The sequence below is a fragment of the Equus przewalskii genome, chromosome 3 (genome assembly GCF_037783145.1).
Source record: "Equus przewalskii isolate Varuska chromosome 3, EquPr2, whole genome shotgun sequence".
NCBI lineage: Eukaryota > Metazoa > Chordata > Mammalia > Perissodactyla > Equidae > Equus > Equus przewalskii.
Window position 1 is genome coordinate 2,638,495 of NC_091833.1, and position 14,692 is coordinate 2,653,186.

The 14,692-nt window shown below is 55.9% G+C and overlaps 1 protein-coding gene across 3 annotated transcripts in view; it reads right to left on the reverse strand.

The window, feature by feature from the left end:
* ZNF423 (zinc finger protein 423) overlaps positions 1–14,692 on the reverse strand; it is a 319,304-nt gene that overhangs the window by 165,717 nt on the left and 138,895 nt on the right. The window lies entirely within an intron of this gene.

Here is a 14,692-nt window from a genome sequence, read left to right on the forward strand (position 1 = left end):
GGCAGTGTTGCTACTCCTGCTTTCCAGAAGGGGAAAGTGAGGCACAGAGAGGTAAGAAGTCATTTCTGCAGTCACACAGTGCGCAATGGGGAGCCCTGCGGCCGTCTGCCTGAGGGTCCGCGCTGTCCGCCGCAGGGCATCTTGGCATTGACAGAGTGCTGAGCCACAGTTTAAAGCATCCTCAAGAACACACCCATATCCGTGCGCGTCCCAGTGTCCACACCACCCCACCACGTGTGCGGTACTCGGCCAACCCCTGCCAGGAGGCGCCTATCTGGATGCTGCACAGGCCCTGGCGGCGTCCTCACAGCTGCCTGGGCCCTCGCACACCCGGAAGCCCAGGGGCGGGCTTCCACCAGCAGGTGAGGCTCCCTACCCCACCCTGGTGCCCAGGTAATTACTCCCCACCTGCCAGTCTGCACAGATCCTGTTACCTACAACAAATATGCTAAACACATCCCGGGTGGGGGAAGCAGGCCATGGCAATCCCCTTGAGAGGGGCCAGGCTTCCAGCACGACTCCCAGGGCAGGGACTCCAGCTCTTCCAAAAGACGTGGAGCCCCACAGCTCCTCAGGCATACCCAGTCGTCTCCGATTCCTCCTCCTCAGCAGTTTCTTCAGCTGCGGGGCAAGAGTGCTGCACAGGCGACACCCTGACGCTGCCTCGCCAGCCTGGTCAGTGAGTGCTTGTTAAGGGGAACTCCAGCGTTGAGAAAGACCTCCAGCCGCCGTGCTGGCCCTCTCCTTCACTGGTCTGATTCCTAATTAAAAATTACACCAGGTACCTTTCTCCAGAAACCCAATTAGATGGGAGCATCAGGCTGACGGGCCAAAACACATGTGTGTGTGCGCATGCATGTGGGCACGTGTGTGCACGTGCACATACTTACACACGTGTGCACACAGAGACGCATGCATGCACAAACTCCTCCTCCGGCCTTGCCTGCAAATCCCAATCAGGCCTTCCATTCGGTCCTCACCGATAAGGACTCCCCAAGTTCTGGTCACTGTCATGCCCACAAAGCAGGAGCCCAGGGCCCTGCGTTCAGGAGCTCGCTCTCCAGAAGAGGCTAAGAAAAGTGCAATCGGCGGGCTATGGTGGCACCATGAAAGGGTCCCCGTAAGCCCCGAGAACTCAGCTCTGGCTAGCTGATCAGGGACACCACCATAGGGCAGATAGGCCTCGTGCTGGGTCTTCATTTATGGGAAAAGTAAAAAGCCAAGGGGTAAACAAAGAGAATATTCTGGGCAGAGGGAATAACAGCAAGGGCAAAAGCAAGAAAAGGCCACTGGCATGAGAATGGAAGTTGTTCCAGTTGATCGAAAGACAGACAGATAGATAATGGGCAGATGTGGATACAATCGGCTCTATCACGCACGCGTTAGCCTGTGTGCATCTAGCTATGTGCTCAGAAAAAGGAGGAGAGAGCTAGCCAACAGTGCAGAGTCTGCTATCTCCCTCCGAGAGCAGGGGCCAGGAATGGGAGTGAGGTGAGAGCAGAACTTTGCACGTGGTTGCTGCCACAGAGCGGCTGGTGTGGGTGTAGGCCTGCGCCCGCAGGTGCTAGCTCAGGGCTAATCCTCCTCAAGTAAACATCAATAAACAAGTAAAAATTCTTTTAAAACATTTGCTTTCCCTCCGTCTGTCCCATTCCCCCGGACTCTCCTCCTGCAGCACCTGGGGGGACCCAGCACGGCCAGTGTGAGTGCCAGCAGTAGGGGGGTGTCCCAGGCGAGTGGCAGCCCAGTCTGGGCCTCTAACAGGAGTCTGTGACTCGGCCTGGTGTGTGTGATGAGTTGCAGCTGGTCCGTATACAGGGTGTCGTCCCACTTCACAAGCAAGGAGAGGGCGGCTCCAAGAGGTGAAGCCACTCTGCCAGAATCACAGAACCAGTGAGGGGCAGAGCCTACATCTGACCCCGGGCAGTGCGGCCCCAGTGTCCACCCCCTGGACCACTCGACAGGAGGGAGACGTGAACAAACCTGTATTTCAGCAACATAATCAGGCAGGGCCCTTGAGTGGAATGGGACAAAGAGAAAGCCAAGGCCAGAGGCCCAGTGGGGAGGCACTCTGGAGGCGCTAAGGAGCGCACGGTGGCCGTGGGTGATGCTCCGAGGCCTTGGGACAGGCTGGATGGCAGGCAAGGGGAGGTCTGGCGTTTAAGTTAAGAGATTTTCTTCAATAACTCCAACCCTGAACTCCTGGTGACCAATTTGTCTTAGGAAGAGACCAAGCCTCAGCCCTTGCCCCTAAGTCAGCCCCACCCCTTCCCCCACCTCTCTCCTGATGGGAGAAAACTTTACCCCAAGAAGCCCTGGGAAAACTGCCCCTCCCCCGACCCAGGTGGACAGGATGGTGGGTAGACAGCTGGAAGAACTGTTCAAGGCAGAGAGTGAGGTGTGCACACCCGTGGTATGTGTACTCATCTGCCCCTGAAATGATACAATGAATTTCTTCATGCCAGCATTACAGGGGTTATGGAGAGAGTAAGGGAAACAAAGTCAAAATTTCCAGCTTGTCTGCTAACATGCTGTGTGGCCCTAGAGCCATCACTTAATCTCTCTGGGCCTTGGTTTCCTCTATCTGTTGATTTATCCATGCAACAAACCTGTACAGAGACCCCATTATGTGCCAGGTACTAGGCTGGGGATAGAGAGAGGACAGTCAGTTAGTCCTGCATGGCTCATGGGTCCAGAGCCCACCCTGGATGCATGTCAGGAGTTGTGTGTTCCCACTCGTGTGTTGAAACCACTAACCTGTCCATCTCTGACTCGGGGGGGAGTCTTGGGACTTGCAGAGAGTTCAGCCTCTCCCAGACTCCCCTCCCTGCTAGGCCAACAACCTGCACCAGGGCTGCCTACCACCGCACCACGCCATGGTGCCATCAGCTGGGAGTGGGCACGTGGAAGCTCCGGAGCTGGCTGCCTCCGCCTCCGCCACCACGGCTGCCACCACCCCGCCCCCTCCAGCTGCCTTTGCGCCTGCTGCCGCCGCTGCTCATTTCCAGGCAAATGTTCTAGTTAATTAAAACACACCCAAGTGCTCACACACACATGAAGCCAAGCTACAAAATCTGCTCTACCAGACAGCAGTGCCTCTTCTCCAGCCTGGGACCCGCACAGGCCACGGAAGCTTCCAGAGCTCTTGTTATTGGCACCAAAGTTTGGCACATATGCTCCTACCATGCACACACACTTGTACACTAATATACACGCACGCACGTGCAGGTGCAAGGCATGCACACACACACACTCACGCATGCTCTGCACAAACATGTGTGCAGGTGTGACACACACATACCTACATACATGCATGCATGTACACACACCAGTGCTCCCTCCTCCAGGAAGTCTTCTCCAGCTACGTGGGCCCTCCAGCTCGGAACATCAGCCCTAGTTAGTAGATAAACACTTGCAGCAGGAGAGAATGAAGGAATGATCAAAGACATCAATTGCTCGTGCATGCAGTAAGCAAGGGGAACAGCACAGCCCTGACCCCGACCCCGGTTCTGGGTGCTTACTGCATCAGTGGGATAGACTGTGCTCCCCAGGGAACAGGAAGTGCAGGTGGGTTGGGAACAGGGACGACCTCCTGCCCTTCCACCTGCGGAGCTCTGCCAGGCACTAACTGGGATGCAGACATGTATGTGTGTGTGCACCTGCACATGTGACCCGAAAACTCATCTTCCCAGACCTGGACATCCATAACACCCAGGAGGTGCCAAGAGAAGGCTCTGACCATTGAGGCCAGGAGACAGAAAGCAAACCCCTTCAATGGGGATCTGGTTCCCAGAAGGGAAGCAGAGTGTCTGGCAGTCCCCAGGACTTCCTGGCATTCTGGGGCTAAGATGGGTACAGAGCCATCCCAAGGCAAGTGACTGTAGATGATAAAACACCAGGACAAAACAGCCAACAATCCTGCCCCAGAAAGCATTTCCAGCACATGCAAGGTCCACGGAGACCACCTTGCTAGGAGGAACCAGGAACAATCATGTTCTTGACGAGGATTTGACACTTGTGCAAGAACCTGGCTGCTCAGAGCCCTGGATGAGCCATGGCAAGGATTTCTGTTCAGGGAGTGACCTCAAACCACGTCACACGGACACCTGGCCCTCTAACCCACGCCATGGGGCTGGCGAAGCACTCTGCAGAGAGCAAAGAGGTGGGAAGGGTGTTTGGAAAGGACTGGAGGCAGTGGACTCAGCAGCCATCTCAGTCACACACTCAAAATGCAGTCCTGGCAGCTCGGCAGTGCCTGGAAGTTTGAGAGAAATGCAGAATTTCGGGCCCCTCTTGGACCTGCTGAATCAGAATCTGCATTTTAACACATTCCGTTAGTAACTGTGGCTAAGAATGAAATGAAAAAATGTTTTTTCTTTGAATTTATGTATTTTATTTTTCAAACAGCTACTAAGCTGTTAGGACATAAAGACGTCAGCTGCTCGGGCCTGATGACTTTAACAAAGGGAACTCCTAGGTATTTCTTTCGGCTTAGGGGATGCCATGAAAAATCACCGACACCACGGCGTTGTGAACGGAGAAAGTCGGGACTCTCCGATCTGTATGAGGCGTGGTCTGGGCGACGGGGACACAGGTGGAATAAGGCAAAGTCCCTCACGGAGCTGACAGTCCGGTGGGGAGGGGAACAGTAAGCAGGTGATCAGAGATCCTATAAGATGTTAGGGAACCGGAAGTGAATTAGAAGAAGCAGGGCAAGGTTTTTACTGTCCACCTATTATGTGCAAGCCCCGCGTTCCTCCTCTGTCCTTTCCACGCCATCATGCCCCTGGCTAGAACCCCTTCCTCGCTCTCCTCTCACTACATCCAGCTAACCACCGAGCCCTGTCCCTCCCGCCATCAGCCAGGTCTCCAATCCGTTGCCTTCACTGCCATCACTTGAGTCCAACTCACCGGGGTGGGTCGGTTGTTTGGGACCACAGCAGTGGCCTCCTAACATGTTGCTGACCACCCAGTCTAGTGCAGACACAGTAGCCTGAGCCACCTTTGCGGAGCACAGGTCTACTCACGTCACCACCCTGCTTAAGATCTCTTCGAGACCTTCCCGCTGCTCCAAGGTGAGGGCCCTAATCTGCCCCACAGGCCGCAAGCCATCTTTCCTTGGGCGATGCACAACTTCTCCAACCTTGGAATCAGACTGGACCTGCCACTTCACTTATTTTTTCCATATTGATTTTCATGTAGTACTTGCTTTTTATCCACGGTGACCACCGAAAGCTCAGCTTTGCAAAGATATGATGTCATCAAAAGGAATATAGAGGGATCTGATGTTGAAATGGTGGACAGCCCCAAGCTAGTTCACGCCATGTCCAGTAGATGTTGAGTACTGCCGTGTCCCCCTTGAGACTTCAGAAGTCATCACAGAGCTGCTGTGGCTTAGCTGTGGCGTCCTGGGCTGCCTTGGCACATGGTTTGGGGAAATGAATGGATGGATTAGAGGATGAAAAGCATTATGAGAATCTGACGTGAGACACAAAGATCAATCCTCAGGCCACACAAATGTTCAGAGACACCTGTGGACGCTGGCTCAGGAACGCCGGCCCTGACTGCTTCTGGCCCACTCGGTCTCTCTCCGGGTCGCAGGCCTCTCAGCAGAATTCAGGTCAGGAGCCATCAGTATACAGGTCAGGAGTCATCAATATGTGGATGTGGAGTCATCAGCCACTTGTAAAATGCAGAGTCATTAAGCCAGACAAGTGCCTGTGTAGATCAAGACCAGTGGGCAGAGACAGCAAGAGAGAACTTGCTAAGAAATGTTCACGTCCCACTCATGTCCCCCAGCTTTGTGGACCCCCAGAGCTGGGACAGCAGGCCTACCCAGTGAGGAGACCAAAGGCTTCCCCGGATTTGAGGGTCAGGGGTTCAGGTATCTCGTGAGCAAAGCAGAAAAGCCACACAGCAGAAAAGGCTGGGTCTGAGCCCTGAGAGGAAGAGAGGCAGACACGAAGGGTGGGCGTGGGGCATGGCTGAGCCCGGAAGGCTTCCTTCGTCCTGAGCAGTGGCAGTGGCTGCACAAGTTTGGGGGAAAGGAAATCCCCCAGCATCCAGACTAAGCTGCTCCCAAGATCAAGCGGAAAAGGACAGGCGGGCTCTTTGGGCAGCTGTCTTCCCTGCGGCAGCAGAGCTCCGGTAAGCAGTTCTTTTGGGGTGGGGAGGGGAGAAAAAACTCAGGCTTGTTCAGGCCGTCAGGTTCACGTTGCCATCAGATGTCATAAAGCAAACAGGGCAGAATTACTGGTGTGGTGTCAGATGTGCGGACGGGGGATTAAACGGCAGGGGCTAACTGGACCTCAGATGGGACTGCATCGCCTCAAACGTCAGGGACGCCAAAGTGACGGCTCCGGGCCCAGGCTGCCAGAGAGGGGAGCCCGCGGGCAGGCCCAGCACCACGGCCTCTCCGCCCCCTCCGAGCGCCTGCCCACGGCTCCTGGACGTTGTGGGGATCCTAAGGCTGGACCGTCCAGCCTCGGCACATTACCATCCTCCAACGCTGGCATGCGTTCTGCATGGAGCACAGCCCCCTCCACACCCCTCCATCTCTGACCACCTCCTTCTCCTCTCCTCTCTGCCCTCCCTTCCCCTCCCTTCCCCCTCAGGTTTCTCTTCCTCTGATTACCACCAAGTCTTCCCTCCTCCCTTCTCTTCCCTCTCAGGAGCCAACTCTCGCCCCCTTCCCATGTCTGCTGACTCTTCCTCCTGCATCCTTTCCCTTCACCCTCAGAGGGTCTGTCCTAAGCCCCTGTCTGCTCCCTCCCCCTGTTCCCTTATCCTGCCCCTCTTTCTCTCAATGCCCCCTTCCCACCCCATTCCTCGGGCCCCTCTCTCAAGCACAGGAGAAAGGAGCCAGGGAATGGGCGAGGTGCTGGGCTTGCTGGGAGCTCCCAGGCTGGCCAAGCAAATCCCATCCCACCTGCTCAGGAGAGGAGGGTGGGCTGGGGGCTCATCATGTGCACAGACAGCCCAGCCGTACGGAAGAGCCTAGGGCTGCCAGACCCTCCCAGGCCATACTCGCAAAGCCCAGGTCTGGAGCAATGACGAGGCCTGCGAATTCCCTTCACCTCCCTCTACAGCACTGCCCCAGCCTTAGATCCCAGGAGGGGCACTGCATCTGGCCAGAACAGAACCGCTGACAGATGGGATGTCGCTGAGCACAGCAGGAGGGCCTGAGAGCAGGGAGGAGAGAGCAAGCCTTGTGGGGGTGTTGAACTGATGGCAGCAGGAGGGGTCAGTCATGGAGAGCACGAGCTCTGAGGGAAGGCCCCTGGGTTCAAACACCATCTCCATCACTTCCTGGCTGTGTGACCTTAGGCAAATTATAACTTCTCCGAGCCTCAGTTTCTTCACCTGTAAAATGGGAATGACGGTCACAACACCCACCTCGCAGGGCCGTTGTGACGATGGAATGGAATGCTGCATATTGTAAGTACTCTATAAACAGCAGTTACTATGTCACGAAAACAATTATTACAGCTGTGCCTGTGTTGGTGGCTCTGAATAGGTGTCAAGACTTCAACAGACTGGCCCTCTAGAAGACCCCCCCAACCCAGGACTCCCACCCAGGGTTTTTACTCCACTCTGAGTGTCCCCTCCCACCCAGATGTCTGTGTCAGGCAAGGGAGCCCCAGGACCGAGGGGGCACCCACCCGCTTCGGACCCTGATATGGAAGGGGCCCCCTCTAGCGCAGAGGCGGGGCCCGGAGGTCTGGGGACTCGCCCTGGCCATCTAGCTGTATTCTTCACCAATTATAATCCTGTGGACAGGAGCAGAGGGGTGCTTGGTGCCCACCACCAACTTTGCTAGGTGACCTTTCACTCAGCGAAACTGCCTGCGCTCTCCCGTGGGCCACAACTGGGGCCTTCAGCAGGGGCTGCGGCCGAGGGGCCCCTCACAGTTACTACATCATGTTGGAGACTGACAATGATCAGAAAACTATGCCAAATAAGTATAATGTCAGAGTGGCTGGGAGCTACAGAGAAAAACTTAGCATAAGTATAACCTTCTACTTTACACTCACACTTGACATACATATATTCCTCCTTTCGAATCCCAAATCTTGGGATGTCAGAGGTGGATGAGATCCACCCTCATCTTTAGACAGGGAAACTGACACCGAAGAGACAAAGGGCCAAGTCCACTAACAGCCACTCAGGGGCAACCACGGTTAGAGCACGCTCCTCCTGACCCAAATTCTGAGCCCTTTCCTCTCTGCCACAGGCACACTGAGAAGAGTCCCCTCCGTGGGCCCAGGGTCCCAAAAGGAAACTGGGAGGAAGAGAGGCCTCCTGTGAATTCCAATGCACGAGGCACGCCGCCGAGGTCTTCCTCCACATCTCGTGCTGGACCCGCAGGCAGCCATTAAGAGCAGCTACACAGACCGCGGATCTGGAGACCGTCACACGACGACTCACTGGGCAGAAGAGGGGAGCATATTAGATTCCCTCCGGTGAGAATCCTGTAAACCCACACGTGTGTGGACAGGACCAAGAGAAAGGGTATCAACAGGAAACAGGGTGTTTGGATAATGAGGACTTTTTTCCTTCAAAATTCAACTAACTGTTGTCTTTTATTCGCCTATTGAATTCTCAGGTTGTAAAACTGTAATAACATGGCCAGATATATCAGGGACATTTAGATTCTCAAATTGCCCTGGGGAAAACTAAAGGGACATTTATAAACCATCACGAAGAAGTTCGTGCCATTAGTTAGCCCAAAAGTTGGACAGTGAAATAGGGCAGAGAGGAGAAGACCCCAGGCTGCGGGCCAGAAAACCATCTATGTGAGTGGTCCCTGTGCCTCCCCATTGCCTGCCCAGATTTGGTGATGTCTCTCTTGGAGAGCCTGCTATTGGAATGAGGATAAAGAAATAGGGAGCTGAGTCCCCCAAAGTACTAGTCGGGACGTGAGTGGTTCCAGGCAGCAGATCTGGGGGAGCTGCCCTGGACTGATAGCAGAAGTCGGCTCGTGAAGAGTATGGGACACACCCAGAAGCCCCATCTTCCCAGAAGACCACACTACCCAGAAGTCCTCCCCCAACCTAAGCCACTTCTAGGCCCCTCCTGCCAGACTAAGCGGTACCCACTCCCTCCCCAACCCTGCAAGAGGGAGCTGGCCAAGGTGGTGGGCCATAAATGCAGGAGCCCAGTCAGGCAGTGGGCAGCGTGAGGGCTCCCTGCCAGGCTCTGTACACACCAGGCAAAGCTGGTCTGTGTGCAGCCTGGATGGCAGGCAGAAACAAACAGCCCTCCCGCATCAGCCCAGAAAGGCGGGGGCACACACGCCATCAGTACAGCTACTGGCCGTCCCCAGCCTCAGACGCCCCGCCAGCCCAGCCAAGAAGATTTACAAGGGAGCAAGGAACCCCAGACAGGCTGCCTCTGTCTGAGCATCAGGCCGCCCAGCCAGGTACAAAAGCTCAAGGGACGGCAGTGGGCCTCCCTCCAGAAGGTAGAGGAGGAGGCAGCCGGGGGCAAAACCTCCAAGTGTCAAGCAGCAGCCCGTCCCCATGGGCTTTAACTGCTCTGTGGCCTTGTGGAGCAGGGCGCCTCAGCATACACTAGTTGGGGTAGGTGGGCTGAGCTGGGGACACAGCAGGTAGTCCCTGCCCTCACACAGCATGGATTCTCGTGGCGTCAAGTGGCAGCCAGCTCCGGCTCCTCGCACTTATGCCCCACTGTCCCCACAGCTTCGCCCCAGGCCCCTGCCCTGGCCCAGTGCTGTCAGGACAGGTGAAGGATTTCTCTGCCTCAATCCACTTCCTTCTCCATGCCTCCCCACGTCAGGGAAGACATCTCTGTTCACCCCGATACCCAAGCCAGAAACCCAGGGCTCATCCTGGCACTCCTCTGCCCCCAGTCCTCAATCCATCTCCGCGTCTCGTCAGTTCCGCCACGTAGATCAGCTCTCGAATACGCCCTTTGTTCTCCATCTCCACCACCTGCACCACCATCTCGGCTTCCCCACCTGGCCCACAGCCATCCTCCTCAGAGCAGTGGCATGAACTCTTCAAAGAGCAAACCCGACGATGCCAAGACCCCTCAGTGCCCCGGCTTGGCCCACGAAGCCCTGTAGGGCCTGGTCCTCACCCCTCTCCTCAGTGCACCCCTTGCTCACCACGCCCCAGCACTGCTGCTGATGGCCCTCCAACGTGCCAAACGCTCTCCCACCTCGGGGTCTTTTAACCCTCTCTCAGGACGGCCACCCCCCATTCTTTCTATGCATATTGCACCTTCAGTTTCAACGTCCGTTCTTCAGAGAACCCTGCCTCTCTCTCACGCCTCATGCTCCTCCTTCCAGATGCTTACACGCCTCTACTGACATAAGCGTTATGTGGACCGGGCCTGCCTTGCTCACCATGTATGCCCAGCCCCTGCACAGAGCCTGGCACACAGTAGGCACTCAATCAATATCTATGAAGCATTCAGTGGCCTGAGTATCCTGGAAACTGCACCTGGGGTAGATGGGCAGAAAGGCCAGCCTCGGCCCTCCCAGAAAATGTACCGTTAGCCCTGCCCAAAGGACGAGGCAGTTCTGCAGGGCCTGTCCCCAAGATGGCACAATGGGTCCACACCCTCAGGAGCACCAAGCCCTCAGTGGAGGTGACACGCGGCCTCAACATCATGTGCAGAGAACCCTTCCAGCCAGTGGGACTCGCTGCCAAGAAGTGCCCTGCACCCACCTCGGAGCGGGCCACTCTCGGACCACAGGCCTTCCCTGCCTGCCCCAGGCAGAGGCTGCAGGACACAGGCCCTCCTGGCCTCTCCTGCTGGCCCCACCTGGCTCCAGCAGCCTGAGGCCTTAGCCACCACCACACTCCCTCCACACTCAGGGCTTTCCCACCTCCCAGCCTTTGCCATTGCTGTCCTCTGACCAAGCAAGACTTCTTCCTTCTCATCTCCTCTAAGAGATTTCCCATAAAGATGGGAATTTCTGGTTTCTCTTGGAAATCTGGAGGCTTGTGCACCCTTGGATCCAGCCTCCAGGAAGGCAGCCAGAGACAGGAACTGAGGAGCAGTTGTACCCCTTGCCAGGGACGTACGTGATCTCCATCACCTGGCCCCTTCACCCAATCCCCATCATCTTTGGGGCTTATAGTCCCTGCATTAGCCACGCACATTCCCATCCCAGGCCTGAACCGCAGGCTTCTTACCATCAAAACCTCATCCTTTCATCCCTGGCAATGCACGGGGCCCCCTGCTGGGAGGTGCTGAGCAGGAGACAGGATCAGGGAAGGACAGGCAGATGAGTCAGGCAGTGACACCGCCCCTCTGCTCCCGCCTGCCCTGTCTGGCCAAGCGCCTCCATTCTACTTCAGCCACCTGAGCTACCGTTCATATACCTCCTCTTGAGGCTTGTCCCTTGTAGTTTATTAATATCCACTAACAAACAGAGTGCAGGCCTCCCACGGTGCCACCAGGAGAAGCCCAGCCATGCGGGCTGAGCCTTCCCCGGCCTGCTCACTCTCAGCACATCTTCGTCCATAAGGGAACAATTAGGAAAAACTCCCTCCAGGTTAAATTTAGAAAGGGGTGGAGGGGGGAAAGACTTCCTCTAGTAATTTTCATTCAGTTGCACAGGACTGCCTGTCCCCACCTACCCCCAGGCCAGCACCACAGGGCAGGCAGCAGCCTCTCCCGAACGTGGGTTAGAATCAAGACCAGCCTCTGCCAGCCCTGATTATGCCCACGTTTAAAAATAAGATGTGAAAGATGCATTATGTAAGACCTGTAACACTCTCCTGCCCACCTCCGACTCTGGAATCAAAGATCATCATTTCTGCCATCAAAAAAGAATGAAAGAAAGGCAGGAACAATGAAAATAGCCGCCCAACATGAGCCAGATCAAAGACATGGGCACAGAAAATGAGGAGCCAGGGGGGCCTTTAATTGCTGCCTGCATCCTCCGAGTCCTGTGGTGAGAGGGGAGAAGAAAAGTTTTGAAGGCCACCAGGCTGCGTCCTGCCGTGGCTCCTGTTTCCACCGCCAGCACCAGTTCCCGACAAACTCGCGCCTTTCATTTCCCTCCCTTTTTTCCCTCCTTTTTCTCTGCCCCCCACATGCCAGACAGGACTCCCAGACTCCCCAGTGCTCGCCGTCCACCAGCAGAGAGAGCTCAAAGGGGCTCCTCAGAGACCCCGAGGAAGGGACACGGCCCCCCTCGGAAAGCTGGAGGCCGGGTGGGCCTCAGCCCACCAGCAGCCAGAGGGGCTCCAGGAGGGACCCAGGGACCCACTGTGGGGGCTGAGGCTGCAAACCATGGCGAGTTTTTTTTTTTTTTCTTTTTTTGCAAGTCTCCCTGGTTGAGAGGGGAAAAAAACTCTTCAAATTCACATTGGGCAGGGCTCCGTGGGCAGCAGATCAAACCTGAGGGCCGGCTGTTTGAGCTCAGCGGCAGAAAAAAGGATTGCCCAGGGACTCAGCTTAAGTAGAAGCTCGATTAAACTTCAAACGCAAACTCCCCCTTTTTCTACACAGCAGACAGTCATGGCTAATATTGCAATATGGACTCTAAAAATGCATTACAAATAACTTACTCTGGACCCGGACTTGGGCCTTTTGTATCAAGGGGAGGAGCCAGGAGATAATTTTGACAGAAAAGACACAGGGGAGTCCACCCTCTTGCTCGGTGGAGGGAAGCCCGTCGAGTTTGGGGGACCCAGGAGGCCCCCTGCAGGCCCCAAGCAGGAGCCCATGGGGAAGAGGCCTTGCTGGCGGCCGGGCGGCTCCTGGGAGGCTGAATGAGGCTCGGGTCTTCCCCAGTTATGAGAATCCTGGTTTATTTCATAAGCGAAGAAATGGCGGGACAGGGTAGCAAAACAGGGGTACATTTAAAATGTCTAATGATTAAAATAAAGCACTGACACTCTCAAAACACAAACACAAGCGATGGGGTCTAATCGTGCTGTTCATGTGACAGACGAGGGGCTCACTGGAAAAGAAAAACTTACATTCACAGGTGGTACACCTGGGAGCAGAAGACAAGCTCGAAGCTGTAGGATTTCCTTCTTTCAACACCTGCAGGGTAGCCTTGTGGCTCGTGGGGATCAGAAGGCCTTGGCCAGTGGCTGGGCTCCAGACACCAGGGTGAGCCTGGGCTGGGCGGGGACGGATGGGCCAGCCCTAACTGGGCTCCCGGGGCCGTCACGCAGGGACCTCAAGAGATCCTGGCAGTGAACACAGGCACGAGGGGAGGATCTGGAGCTCTGGGGACAGGATGAGGGGCCTTGGTTCCTCTCTGTGAGTATGGTGGCTGAGGACAGGGCCCCAAGATGGTGTTGTCTAATAAAGAATTCAGACAAGGATATGCTGCTGTCTAAAGAATTTTCCTCAAGTATTTTCCAAAATATCCAAAGCCCATCTCCCTAGGATGACTCCTCCCTGTGACCTTCAAGGGTCTGGAGGTACCCATTGTGTCAGGGAGGTGGAGAACAGACCTGGCCCCTCTCTCCTTACTCTAGAACGTCCGGGAAGAAGCCAGTAATCCCTAAGAGTGAGCAACCCGTGCGGCCCATTTGGGAGTTCCAAAGGCATGTGACGCCATTGCTGGTGTCGCCACATGACTCCGCAAAGGGCAGCCACAGGCGTGGGGGCCGCCAGAGGAGGCGGCCCAGCTGGAGAGGGGTCTGTGAAGAGCAGCTGGAAGGGCTGTCCTTCCCCAGACAGAAAAACCAGGGTGAGTCCTCCTTCACAATGGTGACATCTCTGGACTCCACAAGTCCCCAAGGCTCCCAGGGCAGTGACCCAGCTCTGCCACAAGATAGCTCCACAGCCAAATGACTGTGGGTGGCACCTCTCCTGGGTCCACGCAGGTGCGGTAGCCTGGCCTGCTCCAGCGACCATCCACTGGGGAAGGTTCCCTCTCCACACCCTGCGCCATCCCCTCTCATCCCTTTGGGGGCGACCTGCTCCAGGCCAAAGGAACAGAACCACCACTCACCAACTGCAGCCACACGTGCCAGGCAGTGTGCCGGCCCTTCATGCTCATTGTCTCTCTGAACCCCCCATCAGCATGCAGGCAAGGCTTCAGTGGCCCCACTTCACAGAGGGCAAAGTAAGGCTCGCAAACTGCTACAGATCACAGACTTCGGGCAGAGAAACACAGGACCATCAAGATCCAAATCACCTGTTTTTCTTTCCATGGTGTGACATCATGTCCCAAGGATTGTAGAGCTTCCACCCCATCAATAATAATAGTAACAACAATGATAATAAGAAGAAATTCCTTTGATAAAAAGGTGCAGACCAGAGAGGTTCTGGAGGAGGCAGCCGTGAGGTGCTGTGGGTTACACAAATGAGTTACTCACATCTCAAATGGAACTCAGGCCGGGCCTGGGGGAAGCCTCACTGCTCCCCACGCAGGCCCACGGAGAGACGCACTAGACAGCATTCCCAGCGAGAACGGAGGTCAGAGGAGGATGAGGAGACGGAGAGCGTGAAACAAGGAGCTGAAAGAGTGCCTCTTTCCTCCCTCCCAGAGGACAGGACAAGACAACCACCAGCTTTCAAAGGAGGAACACGGAAACTGAAGGGGAGCATCCTCCCCACGCCCTGCAAGGCCTAGGCTGAATTGCACAGTCAGGCCCAGGCCCTGAGAAGGCCAGCAGAACTGTAACCAGCTGTGGCCCAGGGAGAGCAGCGGGGTCCGCCCCGCCCCCCCCACCCCGCACGCCCCAGCTGG